The 16,056-nt window shown below is 46.2% G+C and overlaps 1 long non-coding RNA gene across 5 annotated transcripts in view; it reads right to left on the bottom strand.

The window, feature by feature from the left end:
- Window positions 1-16,056, bottom strand: part of LOC118692518 (uncharacterized) — a 134,104-nt gene that overhangs the window by 87,021 nt on the left and 31,027 nt on the right. For 2 of the 5 annotated variants that reach the window (XR_008508653.1, XR_004981163.1), the window contains exons 3-4: window positions 7,370-7,560; window positions 5,051-5,236 (exon numbers count right to left, since the gene is read on the bottom strand). The exons of 2 other annotated variants lie outside the window; for them this stretch is intronic. This is a non-coding gene — a long non-coding RNA (uncharacterized LOC118692518). The remainder of the gene's footprint in view (window positions 1-5,050; window positions 5,237-7,369; window positions 7,561-16,056) is intronic. One more of the 5 variants, XR_004981165.1, reaches the window with a different exon arrangement.

Here is a 16,056-nt window from a genome sequence, read left to right as displayed (position 1 = left end):
TGGAATAAATCAAAGATATAGCTAATAGGCAAGTTCTGTGCTTTCACCTCCCAGCTATTTCACAAAGCTTGTTTTCACCAAGGAGGTAAGGACAGAAAACCTCATGGTCCTGTAAGCAGAGTCCATGAGTGAGCACAGCCCAGCCTGTGGCAAGGACAGGTGCCCAAACTTGCAACCAGTCACAGTCCTCCAAGCACCTTCACGAGCAGCTGAAGGCAGACCTGCTTTCTCAGCAGATGAGCAAGCTCCTCTTGGCTCTTTCCTGTGCACGCTATCAGTCAGTTTTGAGCCTGTGGCCAGGCCAGCAGAGCTCCCTGTGAAGGGAGAGCATGGACTGCAGACAGCAGTTCCCCAGTGCCAGCTATGAGGTCCTGGCTGCCATTCAGGGAAGCACTGCACTTTCTTCCCATTCCCTTTCTATCAGCCTCCTGTTCTTCACGCATTTCTTCTCTCTGCAAAGACCAAAGTGCAAAAAGAGAGAGAACAGAAGTGGGGGAAGGCACTGGGAAGCCCATCTCCAAGTGTGAAGTGACAGCAGATGGCAGAGGCACTGCTCTATGGCAGATGAAGAACGTGTTAAAGCAGTCATTACAGCAGCCTGCCTGCCTGCCTTGGCTCCCAGCTGCCAGCACCCGTTGGATATGGATCTCCCAGGGACATAGCACATTCTTGAGCCTCCTCCCACAAAGCTACAGACACAGGCACTGCAGCAGCTCCTCAACCCCTCAGGAAAGATGCAGCAGTGCAGGGTCAGACCATGGCCCTGCAGCACAAATTTTTTCAGCACTGCCTGGGTATGAACTGCTCCTCACATGCTCAGCAAAGTAACATTGTTCCCTCTGCCATTTACTACGCAGAGCATCAGTGGCTCATGCCAAGCACGGCTTTTGGCATGCCTCCATACACAGCCTCCAGCCTGGGGCTGGAGGGAGCAGGGCCAGAGCAACAGCAGCACACAGCTGCCAGTGGAAGGAAGACCATGGTCCTACCTCAGAACTGGAGCAGGGCATCCCAGAGTGAAAACTTAATTAATTATAACACTAAGCACTGCTTTGATGCCTTTACATTTACAAAGACCTGGGTAAACACTAACTAATTAATCTACTCTACTTAGCAATTATATAGTTCTTTATATTTTCCAGGTCCTGTGCAAACATTACCTAATTAATCTACTCAATTATTTCCATGTTTTGTATTCCAGAGCACTGCACAATGGCAGCACGAGGAAGAAGCCGTAGCAGGAATAGTAGCAAGAACATTCATCTTTTAGGTGTGCTTTGGGGAGATGTATTGAGAAGGTGCCAGCAGTCCTGGACAGTGCTTCCACCACAGCATGCCAAGAGAACGAGACAAGTCTAAACTAAAGAAATATGAAGCATTTTCCATCAGAAAGATCCTAAAAAATCTGAGTCTGCCAATCAGACACTCTCCAAACAAGGATTAATGTGCACCCCCTCATGCAGAGCCACAGCTCTCTGTTTATTGCATTTTAACATTGTCAACAGTGCTTGCTGAGGTACTTGCTGTGCTCTGCTGACCTCCACTATTTGGGATGGCATGTAAATTGATTGCAGTTGAAAGATTCTTACTGGAATAAAATGAGCTTCTCAATTATTGCTATCCAAATAAATCCCTGTGTTCCAGTGATCTCCACCAGGAACCACTTCCAAAACCCCAAATTCATGACAATAGGTATCTCCAGCTCGCAAAGTACAGGTAGCTGTGTTGTCATGACTGTTGAGGTACAGGACAGGGGAGGTCAGGTGATGCTCTTTCTGACACAGGGAAGGGAGGCTGTGGGGACAATGTAGGGCTTAGTGGCGTGTCTGATGAATAAATGATAAACTCTTTAGCAAAGCAAGCTGCAATCATTTTTTATACCTTTTGTCAAACACAGTGTAGGAGATATGCACGAGGTATTAATGGGATGATGAACAGGTGAACTAGATGAACCAGCCCTTCCTTGGATGTGTTACAGTAACTGAGGAACTAGTTGCTTCTTTGCTGTGCTTCTCTATGGCACTGTCACAAAGGCACATATTCACAATTATAAAAGAATATAATTTGGCCAGAAAAAAACATTTTTTCTCTCTAAAGAAAGGGGTGCCTGATACAAATGAACTCTGAATCTTCTCCAGAATTATCCTGAAGAGGCTACACATACACATTTGCTTCTGGTGAGACATGTCCTGTGCTGCAACAGAGGCAACTTTTTATGTCTTTCATTAGCTGTGGAGAGTACACACACACTCTGAATACACACACCAGCAGAGCATTGCAGTGGCAATATGTACCATCAAACAGCATCCTCAGGGGGAAAGGAAAATAGTGAGTTCCCTTTTTAATCAAGATGTCCTTGACGTGCTCACTGAGAAGTGATCTGAGATCAGGACTCTGCCAGTCTTCCTGAAAGGGATTTCCTTGTTGATTGTGCATTATGGAGAAAAGCAAGTGCAATATTTCGTGGGTGATGTCATAGAAATGATTGATAATACTGAAAATGAGGCATCTTGCTGTGACAAAGTGAGTGGCAACAACTTGCCATCAGTCTGGTAGTGAAGATGTTGGTGCATGTTCCCCTGGCTAAGAGAAGTTTCCAGGAGAAGAAAGAAGAGCATCTGTCAGGATAGATGAGACAATGTTTGGACAGCAGTTTGCAAAAGTTTTATGTTCCTAAAGTAGATTTCTTTGCTTAGAAGTAACCAACGCTTTTCAGAGGCAAATTTCTCTTTAGCTAGTATATCTAAGAAAAACCTTCTAAACACACCATCACATAACCCATACAACACACACACCTCACATGTGGTGGTGTGCTTCCAGGACATTACATCCTCTGAACAGAGGCGCTGCATCTTCTCCCATGTCCCCTTTTATACTTGATCCTGCTCAAGTCAGCCAAAGCACATTTATCTTGCATCAGTTTTGATGACTCTCCCCTCCTCATTCTGCCTGCATGGTCTTTTGGAGAGGGAAATGATCAAGGACTCGGTATGCAGAACAAGAGTGGAGGAGCCATGGACATGAAGATGGGATGCACCAACTATTGTTTCTTATCACACTTCCCGTGAATTCTTACACAATGTTTTGTTTCATATTTTGACTACAGGTGTATACTGACCAGTTTTCTTGGCTTGACTGCAATAATGCTGCTCTGAATTCAGAATCTGTATGGTACATGGATGATTCAGGTTGGTTGTTCCACTTTGCCTTGCCCTACATGTGTCAGTGGTGGCTAACATTTCATTTCACTTTGCTCTCAGCTGACACTTCCACGAGGAGAATGGCACACAAACTCCTGGTTGAAGTCTCTATTGCACATGTTTATCCACTACTGGAGGAACTGGCTTTGTTGAGATGACCCTCACCAATCATCACCTCTCAGACAGACACTCCAGGAGATGGACACCCAGCCAAGGAAGCAGAGAACATGTCTTGCAAGTCAAATGTGATCCCATTTTCAGATGGTCTGCACCAGCTTGGATCACTGAATCACTTTCTCCTGTGTCTCAGATTGTTCTGCTGCAGATGAGGTCACCCCCCACCAGCTGCTGCACAAAGTGCTGCACTGTTGCTGCTTCTTTCTGAGCAGGGTCTTCCGTGATGAAGGGCTCTTCCTTCCTTGAAAAAATTGTGGGGTGAGGGGCAGACCTCTATAGGCTATTAGACCAAGCATCCAATGTAGTCCATAACTCATGTGTTATATCTCCATTCAATAGGAAAATGTTTGTAATAGTCCTGTTCTCACCTGAAGCCTGGCAGCATGCATGCCCCTTTCTCCCAAAACCTGCCCAAGAGGGCTGGCCCTCTCTCCCTGCAGTTACAGATAGTGGTGCCAGCCAGCTCCATCACCACAGTGTGCCATCCTGTCCTGGCAGCCTGGCTCTTGCAACAGCAGTCATCCAGGAACACTGGAAGTATCTTGTGACATGGAGAAGAGCCATGTGCAGCACAGCCATGGTAACCTTGAGGCCTCACGGAGAGCAGGAGTTGCTCTGCCACTTGTGGCGAGGGGAAAGGAGTGAGGGTCTGCTGGAAGCACTGACTCCAGCCTGGGCACATACCCTGAGTATCCTGTGCCAGGGACAGGCCTGGGCACATGTCCAGACAGTGGAGCAGTAGCCCCTCCCTATGCTGGCCTTAGTCTGAAGGGACCATGCACCATAACCATCATATAAATAATGGAAAGTGACCTCAGATGCTGGTGAAATTCTCCCATATCCATAGGATGAGTATAGGATGAGTCCAGCATGGAGTGTCTGGCTCACCAGTGAAGCTGTCATGGACCAAAGGAGGAAATCGTTCTCTTGTCAGAGTTGTTTTTAATATGCCCTTCTAGTCAGTCTTGATTAATTCAGCTCCATGTCTATGTGTCTTGCAAATTAATCGGCAGAAAAATGGAAACCATTAAAAACATTAGTTTCATCCATGCTCCCCTGAAGCAAAACACCACAGTGCTGCCCAAGCCTGCTGTGCTCCTTCTGAGCAGGACTTGCAAGCCTTTGGGTGGAGTTCTGGGTGGAGACTGCTGTGGCAAACCTACCCATGACCTGCCAGGTACCACAAGAGAAGCTACAGCAGCAGTGTTGCAATTTAAGTTAGTTTCAATCCCATGGATCTCCTGGGACTGCACTTCCTTTGCCCACTTTGTACTTGACAGAGAATCGCATGCCTGTGAAAGGCAAGTACTTCACTCATAGTTCTGGCAATTATTTAGAGTTACATTAACAAACAGATCAAGCATATTGCTTAATAGACACGTAGTATTTAATTTTTCATTATAACCTATTAAAGATGGATTCTCTCAAGTTGCTGTAATAGAAGAAAGCTTTCTGAAAAGGTGATTTAAATACAACTATCTGAAAAGATTTTTCTTCTGACTGATACAGTGAGCACTGCTTATGGGCACTAGTAATTGGAGTTCTGATAGAGTTGGCATGGGCATTATTAGTAACTAGTTTTTAAATTAGTAACTAGTTTTTAAATTTGAATTAATTAGAGGACTATGTATCTGAGGTTAAAAAAACCCAACAAATGTTAATGAAACTTTTACCTGTGCTTCAACTTGCACACCCCAGCCTGATTCTGAAGTGATCACTCACATCCTGGCTCTGCCCCACAGGCGACAGCAGTGTTGCTCCCAGTGCAGCATTCGACCCAGGCAGATGGGGCACCAGAAGCCCGACTCTTCCAACAGCTGCATTCACATCCATTCCCGGGAAACTGGGGCATGGGAACACTGCAGAAGGGAGCAAATGGGGCGAGGGGGAGCTGGGACAAAGAACCAGGTAGCAGTGCCACAGATCCTCCCAGAGCATCTCAGCATTGCCCTCCCCACAGCAGGAAAAAGCACTCTGGGCACAGGATAAGTTAACAGATTTTCTTCCTATAGGAAAGACCTAAGAGAAAATTTTAACCAGCAAATGTAAACAGGTAACAAAACTGATGCTGACATGGACAAACAGCAGTGCAGAGCAGCAGCAACCACTGAAGCCTCTGCTCCCTGGTATGCAGGGCCTTCCCAGCAGCAGCATTCCCACTATCCTATGCTGCTCCTGCCCAGCATCCTCTCATGTTGGATGAAGATGCTGTACAAACCTGCAAGGAGATGAGAAGCAAGCAACAGGATGGCTCCAAGCACCAGCACTTCTCAGTCCCACTCTGGAATACCAGGACAGAGGAGCCATGTTTTGCATACCAAGGGCATCTAGCAGAGGAGAGACGCTCTGTGCTGGGGAGAGGGTCAGTATCCAAATGAGGACAAGGCCAAAGGAGGAAGATGGACATCCAGTGCTTCTCTGTGACTGCTCAGTTGGGAGCAGGGAGATTTTCATGATCCACCATGGCCCCTTAGTAAGATCAAATCAGACAGGGAAGCAAGCAAGAGGCATGCTCTTTCCCAAGGCTTCCTGAGTCTTCAGTTGCAGACAGATACAACAAGCTTGAGATTTGAAGGGTTCCACACATCCTCTGCAATAAGCAGCACCAGCATGAGCAACAGCTGTGACACGTTTCTGCCACAGCAGAAAACAACTACATGGTCCAAGGGACAAAGGCCAGAAGCTGGGATACAGCACCTGCCAAGGACCAATGATCACAGCAGCCTGATTTCAGCATCACTCCACAACTGAATCAGCCACACCATCCCCAGCCTGCTTGGACCAGCACCCTACACACCTGTGCAGTCCTGCAGCCCTGCTGCTGACTCAGGCCATGAGCCTAGGGTTAAATCTATGCTCAGCTGCTTCCTGCCCTCTGCTCTTGGGCCATCCCCTCCACACATGCCAGGTGGAAAGGAAAGCAAAGCTGAGAACCTGGATGAGAGATAAGGAAGCCATGCAGGGAGCCTGCTGCTCTTGGGGGAGTAAGGGGTGAATCATAACTTCATCAGCCTACAAGGAAAAGAACCAATTATCTGGCAATTGTATGCAGTCCATTTCAGTGAGAGGCTCATAACCTAACCAGCCCTCGCAGTCAGGAGGAATAAAATATATGCTGACATCAGTATACAGAGATTCCCATTGGAAGCCACTTTCACTGCAGTGTCGTGAATCTTTTCAGAAGCAGCTTGAAAAGATTCACTCAGTGTATCAATCTTCCTGGGGAGCAGAGCTGATGATGGTTGTACATAATAATGCTTAAGCCAATTCACATGCACTGTTAGTGGCTGTCTACAAGTCCTGGCCCTAATCAGTGCATTAAATATAAACATATAACTAAGAACTCTGAAAGACCCTCTCCAGGGGCAGTGAAATCCTCTGCCTTGGCCACTGTTAGCCCCTCAGGCTTCTTCTATAGTGGCACAATCTCCCCTTGACTCCAAGAGGGAGAATGGAAAACCATAACTCTTCTCTTTGTTGAGGTGACACATTTTTTATGAGGATTTCTTGAGCAGTATTTGTATTGCCATACCTGTTATCACACATACCCCTCAGGGGTGACACTGTGGCAAGGATGGAATAACCTTAAATGCCACATCTTCTGCAGAAAGCATGTGATGCATCCTTACCAGACATCCATGTGCTCCAGTACTGCTGGCACCACTCACTCCCCATGTGTAGGAAAATCCCTCTAGAAGCAGCATAATGCTGTTGCAGAGTTTCCCATGTAATAGAGTCTGTGTGTCTTTTTCTTTCTTTTTGATTCTTGTGGGTTTTTTTAACAGGTAGTAAACCACCTTAAAACTTCCCATTTCATCATTACACAAACAAAATCTGACCATTGATCCCCTGTTTATCCCCTGTGCACATATACCTCTGGTTGCTGCAGCTGTGGGAGTCCCCCATTTACTCAATGAAATAAACAGGCACCTAGTTTGTGCTGCCAGAGGAATGTGACATTGAGAGAGAACGCAGTATTCCCCCTTCCTTACCTTGGTGTGTGCTTTACTGCTGGCTCATAGGTATGCCCTGCACTTGGGCCACTGAGGAGGTAACACAGGACACTCCAGAGGAGGCAGCCCCTGAGCATGCTGTGAGCTTGACTCAGGGGACGCTGCCATGACTTGTCACGGGTCTGCAGGAATGAAGTGTCAACCTAGATCAAAGTCTTGTGAGAGACTTTCTGTGAAGAGAGGGGATAGAAAAGAAAGCATCTTATAAAGCAGATTATAGCTGCCTTCACCTTCCCCCATCTGTGCGACTGAGGTGCAGCTCCCGATACACTGGCTGTGCCCTGATTGTGTGGGCAGCAGCTCTGAGCTGGGAGCCTCTGTGCCATCCTCCATGACAACCACACTGAGGGTAGGAGAGCCCAGATGCGGTGTCCAGGCCAGGCTGAGTCCAAATCCAGTGCTGAGAGCCCTCTATATGTTGTTTTCTACAGCAGCTGAATCACAGATACTGCTTCATCAAGCTTGAGATTCGTCAGCCATTGATAGTGTTTCACACAGTAACAAAAAATATTTTAAAGAAAATAGGCATCAGAAGAAAGCAAGCACACTGGCTTCTGGGTCTGCCATCCCCCACTGAAGCCTGGCAGCCTGCCTGCTGCCAGGCCTGACAGGTAGGCAGAGATGGGAAAACCCCTCATGGCTCTTTTTATTGTGATAGCCCTATATGAAGCTGCAAACATATCTGTCACCTTCCAGCACATTGTTTACCAGCTCTCCTCAACATTCCCCAAACAATATTTTCTAGAGACTATAATTCAATACCTCACACCCCAGAGCTGTAGCATCAGCCCAGAGAGCAGCATGATGAATGTATTGTGTTCCTCCAGAGCTTGGGCTTGGGAACTGGTTTGTGCTGTTAATTATCCCTCTGCTTTTTGCTATTCTCATCCCACCTGTGCCTCTGTATTTATCATATGGGTCTACATGCACTAAAAACATCCTTACTCTTTAAAGTATAAGGAGTAGTTTATCCCTTTTGTGCAACACAAGGCAGCTCAAGGGACCAAATGGCAAGACTTGATCAATAAGGCACTCACTAGATTAGAGGCACTGGGGCTCAGACCTCAAAGTGCTTGTTTAGAAGAAATGCAAGAGAGTGAACTAAGAATGTTAAGCACAGATACAAATACAATTTCCACCACTCTCCCTTCCCCATCCCTTTCCCAGCCTTCATCCCAGAGACATCCTCACACTAATCAGTGCTGAGAGCACCCTCCAGAGCCAGGCCAGCCCAGGTCAGGCTGCTCACTGGGAAAGGCTGATCCTGCCCTCGCAGGCATGACAGCACTGTCTCTGCAAGCAGCCAGTGCACAGGACGAGCACCCCACTTTGCTGGGAAGCAGCACACCAGCCTCCATCTGTTCAGCCCCCAGCACCCACTCGGCACAGAACACTGCTCTTGGGTGGTTGTTACCTGGTCTCACCCAGGGAGCTGCAGCCATTCCCCACAACAGTCCTGCTCACTCCAGAGTCCCATCATGGTTCACTCACTCCCCCAAACCTTTAGTTAGTATAAATGTTGGTATAAATGGAGTATAAATTAGTTAGTAAAAATGGAGTATAAATGTTGAAGGTCGCACACTCATGCCCATAGCCTGCAATCCAGAGGACCAGCCAGTAATACTGACAGGTAACTTAGAGGTGCCAACACCTCTCCTTCATGTGTTTCTAGTGAGCATATCTTAGACCTTTGTCCACACTGTACTGCACTCTCCCTTTCTCACCACTCCAGTACTGCTGCAGGGCTTTCTCACATCTGTGCTGAAGTCTTGTTCTCTGCTTATAATGACAGCTTGGACGTCTTAGGAAACCTGCAGCCTTATGAAAACAGCCATGATGTACCCAACTCAGGATCCCTGGCAGGATTGCTGTCCTGCTTTCCACCAGTGGCCAAGAGGCTTCCTCCCACTGAGGCACCACACATCTCACTCCTTACAAAAGTGAAGGATAGTTGCTGACCACAAGGACACTTTGGTTCCAAGGACCACATGCAGATAATTAAGACAGGTAATTAAGACCCATGCTGCCATTTCTTGCACAGGGAATTGCTGATATTTAATGACATTTCTAAAAAATTTTTAATGGGAACTTCAGGTCTTCTTTCTAATTTGACATTTATCTTCTATTAGCATGAAAACAAATAGAAAAGTCTGAAAATCATTGCCTATATTATTAATTACTTTATTGTTGGTTTTATTACATTCTCCATTAAGCTGTCACAATCTGTGCCTCCTCCCATTTTTGTGATGGCCAGCCACTGAAAGCCATCATGCTTTCCATGTGATTTATACAGGACCCTAGTGATAACTTTATTCACCATGAGGATAATTATCAGCTATATTGTTAAGGCTGCTCAGTTGCCCTAGGGGATAATGTGTCAGAAAGGTTAAAATATTGACAAGCAATAAAATATGGATTATAATTACACTGGTGCCAGGATAGATAACTGGCTGTGAGCAAGGAACTGAGCTACATCTTTGCAGCCTTCTCCCAGTAAAGACAGAAATGCTGTGGTCACACCGAACACATCCCTACAGGACTGCAGCAGTCTAGCCCTATCACCTGGAGGGGACCCCAACAAAGGGCATGCTCCTTCTCATTCACATACATTGACCATTTCAGCTCTGACAACTGTGCTCTCAGTGAGTTTCTTTATGATTCATAATTGAACAGGATGCATAGCTGAAGTAGAGGAGGTTTTTCCACAATCCTATTTCTTCCCATGTCCCCTAAAAAAGCTTTTCTTCATAAGAATGGCAGAAGGAGGGAGAGGAAAGAACTGGCATCTTTGAAATGAAACATTGATTTCTTCTGGGACTGGAGCAACCAGGTGCATGCCTTATTGGTATCATGGTATATAGGTATAATCTGAAGGATGTTGCTGAGATAAATTGCTTTTTGGTTCAGACACTAACAAAACGAAGCACTGAATAACTTGGCACTACATCTGAAGTGAGACCATAAAACTAACCTTGGTCATTCCTCCAGATCTACTATTGTTACATCAAGACTAGACCGGGGATGGAGGAGCTCATAAATAATTTCTCATGGAAAGCACGTACACCAGCCAGACAAAATCTCGCTCTGTGAGAAAATGTGGAAAAGTAGTAGACTTAACCTACTTCAAAATGTCATTTTTTGAAGAAAGAAAAAGCCAATCCACATCTCTTTCTTGATGCTTAAAGGATGTGTCTGTACCACAGCAGCATGTTAAGCACCAAGCCCTAGACCTGGCTTTGAGCAGCTGAAAGAACTTGCTGCATCAAATTCTGCCGCTTCCCTCCAGTATAATCATATTGGAAATAGATGGTCACCTATGGATAAACATGACTGAACAAGAACTGTAAGACATTTAATAAACTACATTGTTTAACTTTCTTCTGCTAAGGAAGTGCCAAGGACTACAGAAATTGTATTTACCTCAGGTTCATCTACATCTCACTGAATTTGTCCAGGGGAACATAAGAAGTGTAGAGGACTGTGGTCCTAGAGATGAGGGTCACAGCTCTAGCCCAGCCAGCCTGAGGCACCCTGCAGCATTTCTCTGGAATATGAGCTCGTGCTACCCTTTCACTGGCCCTTTGAATGAGTCATGGATGCTAGAGAATTAGAGGTAATTCAACAAAATATCATTTCTCTCTTCACTACAAGTACAAACGTGAGAGCCTTTGGCTTTCTTTTATTCAGAACCAAGAAGCCTGGTGCTATAGATGCAGCTTTGTGCTCATGAGCAACAGTTTTTCAACCCAAGAGGTGCAAGACACACCCCTGGGGCAATAAGCAAATTCAAGAGCCCAACTGTAATTACAAATCATGCCAGAAATTAGCTATAGGGAGCCCACAAGGCACTCCAGCTCCCCTCTGCAGACTCCCTGAAGTCCCACAGGAGATGCTTAATGCAGTTCTGGTGGAGAAGCTCCTTGGGTACTCACAAGCACATCTGTCTCCAGGCTTAACATTTACCCTAGAGCTAGACAATTTATTTCTGCGGCACACTGCTCAGGGCTTCAAATGAAAAGACCTCTGCAAGGGTGACCAGGGAGCTTGCCTTCCTGCCTGATCCCCAAGTTTTTCCTCCGCCATCCAAGGAGCTGTCTGGCACTCAGCAAAGTATCAGAGCCAAGCCTGACTTGACTTAAGGACCTACTCATGTCACCCCCATTGCCAGCTCCAGCACAAATGCACTAAAGTCCTCAGAGCATGCCATCTGCTCCCCATGCAAGGGTGTTTCCACAAAGAGGCATCACTGCAGTCAGTTCTCCCCTCACATTAGAAGGAAGCCTGAACGCCCAGAAAGGCTCCTTTTCTCTGAAAATTTGTTGTTAACTTCCTTGATGACCCCCACACCATGCACTGCAGGAGGTGTTAAAACATGGACAGATAACCAAGAGTCTCCTCAGATGACAGCTTTGTGGGACTGATTTAGAATGCCTGGCTCAGCCTGGCCACAGCTGGTTCTGCCCAACACCCTGTGACAGGATAAGCAAGACCTGAGCAGCACGAACTGCAACAGAAGCTCATTTGGTCCACAGGCACCTTGGGAACTGAACGTGTTCTACAGTGTTACATCAGCACATGGGGAACAGATTACATAAACGGAGGTGAATTAAAACCCATGTCTCATGAGGGCAAATGGCTGTGCATGCAGCATCTGCTCAGCCTGTAGTTTCAAAGCAGCAGAAATTTTAAGTACTACCATTTACAAAAGGTTCATCTTCACCTTTTGTTTGACCGTAAATCTCTGAAGCTCACCTTGTTAAGGAAAAGTGTGGAACAGCAGGAGTCTTGTACCTCTGCCACACCTCCCCCAGTGCATTCCTCTCTGATGCATTACAGATCATCTCCAGGAGAGATACATCTACATTACAAAGCATGAATACTCCTTTCAATAACAGATGTGTCCACCACACACCTGACAGCAGGAGACAGAGTATTTCATTTGCAGTCACCTGCTCCCACCATCAGCTCAGCCTGCTCCGGGCAACAACCTTAGGAGGTATTTCCTACGTGTGCCACAGGGAGCAAGAGCACTGGGTTATTTGGTAGGAGTTTTCCTGTGCTTGTCTATGGCCCAGTATTAAACCGTCCAGATAAAATCACAGAGAGGGGCTGGTGTCAGCCTGGGGAAGGCACAGGTCACTATATCTTCTCTCCTACCAGAAGCACTGAAGGCTGAACTCCCTCCTCATTTGAAAGAAACACTTCATATTTACTGACAGAGAATTAGACAACACAGACTCTTAGAAGAAAGCATGATTAAATAACACACTGTCCGTGCCACAATGCATACAAATGCCTATGTTGCCTCTCTGTATGCTATCATCTAGCATTATAATACTTTGTGGAGCACCAGAGACTGTCTCTACAGGACTATTACCTCTGACTTCTGATAAAACCTCTCCTGAAGTATTTTCTTCCTATTGTGCCTTGCAGATGTTTCCCTTTTTAATTTGTCAGAGACAAGTAACTGCATCTCTGAAAATAACATTCTTCAACAACACTCTGTTTACTGCCAGATCCCCTTTCTCAGCTAGTACTGGTTATGTTTATCCTTGTTTGTCAGAAGGGAAAACTGAACCCAGGCCCATGGTTTAGGTTAACAGCACAAACATGTTCAAATAAAAATTAACTTTATACTATTGAAAGCTCCATAGCTATGAACGGATGGGAAACATGAAGTCTTCTCACAGCACAAGGGTCCCTGGCACTGGGCTACAACAGAAGACTGGAGAGCACTGATGGAATAAAGTCCCTTCCCCGCCTAGCTTCTGCCACAGAACCTGCAGCCAGAATCTACCTGATTGCATGCAGGTCACAAGCCTCTGTTGTTACTGGGTTGCAGCTGCTGGGAACATACAAATCACTCGGTGCCTCTTCAGGGAACCCAATACCACAGGGCTGGGAAATTCCTCCTACCGGCTGCTGTCCATTTGTGCTATAGTCAGCATAGATCCAGGAATCAATATTACTGCTTGTAGGAATTACAAGCATTAAGGATGTTAGATAGAAGGTGAACTCGTCCTTTCTTAGAGCCAAATGCCTCTTCATGGCACTTAAGCAGCCTAGCAGTAATCTGCCCTTGCTGGATGTACAATCACAGGGGCTCTGCCAGCACTATAAACAGATGTGGAGAGCAGAACCAGCACCTCAGAGGACAGTACATCAGCAGAGCAGGTGCCAATGTGACCAAAGAAAGTCTGAGAAACAGAGCTCCTTCTCAAGGGAGATGGTGCAGAAAGGTGCCAAAGTCTCTTTCCTTCCTCATGGGATACCATCAGACTGAAATAAAAAACAGAGAGCAAAGGTGTCCCATGTTCTTAAGGGAGGTAGAAATTTCAGGATTCATCTACCCTGGAACCAGAAGCACTGCTGTTGAAGCCCCCAGTCTTCACAGCCGACAGACCCCTATCTCTACAGAAAGTCCAGTTCTACTAAGATATATACAATGAGGCGTTTTGTCCTGTCAAGCTCACCTGTAAGAAGAAACAAAATTACTTGTCCCTGTTTCCTTCAGTGAGCTGTAAAGACACTTCTGATACAGCCCTTTGACAATGGCATCCTTGCTGCACCTGAGACTGGCAAATCCGTGTTAGTGACCTCACACTGTCCCCCTGGGTAAGTGCAGGGCAGGTTTCCAACTCTGCAGGCTGATAACCTTGCAGAGTTGTGTAGGCCAAGTAAAAAGTATAGGAGGGATTCTTCCTCCAAAAATAAATAAACTTTATGTGAAAAATGCCATTTTGAGTGTCTTGAGCTGTCAATTGCAGGAGAAAGTGATATTGATTTCTACAGAAACTTTATTTGAGTAACCTATTAAATGAAACTTATTTGACACCAGATGACTCCTGCAATTTAATTCCCAAGTGAAGTGTTGTCTCCAAGGCTTTGTGATGTTCTTTAACCTGAATGATGAAAGGCATTTTCCTTAGAGCCATTTGCTGATGGATCTCAGGGTCTTTGCAAATAAAGTCCTCCAAAGAATCTAGAACATGCTTTCACTGGCAAAGGGCAGCTGATACCCCAGATACCCCAGAACATACCAGGCTTTAGGAGCAAAGCTAAAGGTGCAAAGAGCCTGACAAGAGCTGCCAGACTCTGCGGCCTCCAAAAGTGCTGAGAAAGCCCCAGGATCCAGGAGTTCAGTGGCCACAGGTGTTACAGTCCTGCCCCAGCCAACACTTGTGCCAGGGCAGCCCAGCACAGGGCTGGGGTATGCTCAGACCTCAAAACCTCCTCCCCTTCCTCCTCAACATTTCTATCCCCAAGTGCCTCAAGGCAAAGCTAGAGCTGCAGAGGCATTTGCTTTTCAGTCCAGCCCCCTCTGCATTGCTCCTTGAAGACTTGTTAGCTGGCTGTGATCACGAAGCTGCCTGTCATGCTTCAGGGGCCACTCACTTCTGCTCAGCAAGCCTATTACACAGTTTGTTCTTTTAAAGAAGCCAATTTACTTTTTATTTGAAATTTACAAGAAACAATTGAATAGGAAAAGTGTCAGATTCCATTTCTTTCATCAAAATGGCTTAGTCATGTCTGGAGTGTCAGCACTAACAACCTCAGTCCTTTGGTGCTCACAGCCCCAAGAGCTCATGCTGCAGCACTAGACTGGCTGTGTAGAGCCCTGTGCTCTGTCACACGCCTTGCAAGGGCTGCTTGTGCTGTGAGCTGAGTCTCAGAGGTCCTTCTCACTCTGAAGTCCCTCCCAAGGGCCCTGCATGGGCAGAGACACACACTTACCTGTTCACTTTAATCCCTCTGTTCCCAAAGAAACAGGAGCTAAGATTGCCTCAAGTTTTGGGAAGACTTTTCCAGCTGTGTGCTGCAGGAGGGGGAGGAAAAGCACAGTGTCTGCATACAGGAGGAGCCTTCTATGGTGTTCTGAACAATGTGTAGGTCATAAAAAGCCACAACTTGGTTGTAAATGTGCTCATGGGAGTTCCACGAAGTTCTGGAGCTCAGCAAACACCTAAAGCAAGGCTAAGGAGGGGGACAAAAGCACTGCCTGTGGTTCTGGGTTAGATGGCAGTCTCCCACTAGGAAGCCTCAGACCACAGCACTGGATGCTGAGCAGACCTGTCAGGTAAAGTTGGCATCAACAAACCAATGACACATCTAAAATGAGACCCCCCTCCAAGCAAGAAGCTGCCTGAGGAGCTGCTCCCTCCCAGTGACTCTCAGCAAGCATCCCGGGGCACAGACAGCAGGCAGAGGCCACTGGCCACTCAGGTTCCCCAGGACCATCAGTGCAGCACTGTGGCTGCAAGAGCATGCACTTGTGTCTTGCCTGCTGCTGTCCCATCTCTGGCCTGTTCAAGAGACAGTAGAGCCCAGACACCAAATGCCTCCTCCTGCAGCCCTCCATCCAAAGAGCTTCTGTAAAACTACTTTGTACATTTCCCCTAATTTCAGTTCAGTCATGGCAGATCAGCCTACAGGGCTTGAATGCAATTTTCTCATTGAGGTATATATACTAAGTCCTTCAGGGAAGGAGACAAAACTATGTAGAATCCATAGAAATTAGAGTAACATTTCTCTTCTGCATTTTAATATTTTATTATTATTTAGCGTTAACCTTTTCTACTTTCAAATCATTAATTAATTTTATATTCCACTATCAGATATGGGCCCTTAGCTACAAGAAACAGGAGATCACTGTTTGTTTCATACAT

This window comes from Molothrus ater, chromosome 16 (genome assembly GCF_012460135.2).
Source record: "Molothrus ater isolate BHLD 08-10-18 breed brown headed cowbird chromosome 16, BPBGC_Mater_1.1, whole genome shotgun sequence".
Taxonomy (NCBI): Eukaryota; Metazoa; Chordata; class Aves; order Passeriformes; family Icteridae; genus Molothrus; species Molothrus ater.
Note: the sequence above shows the minus strand (reverse complement) of the source record. Positions and strands in the feature narration are given on the sequence as shown.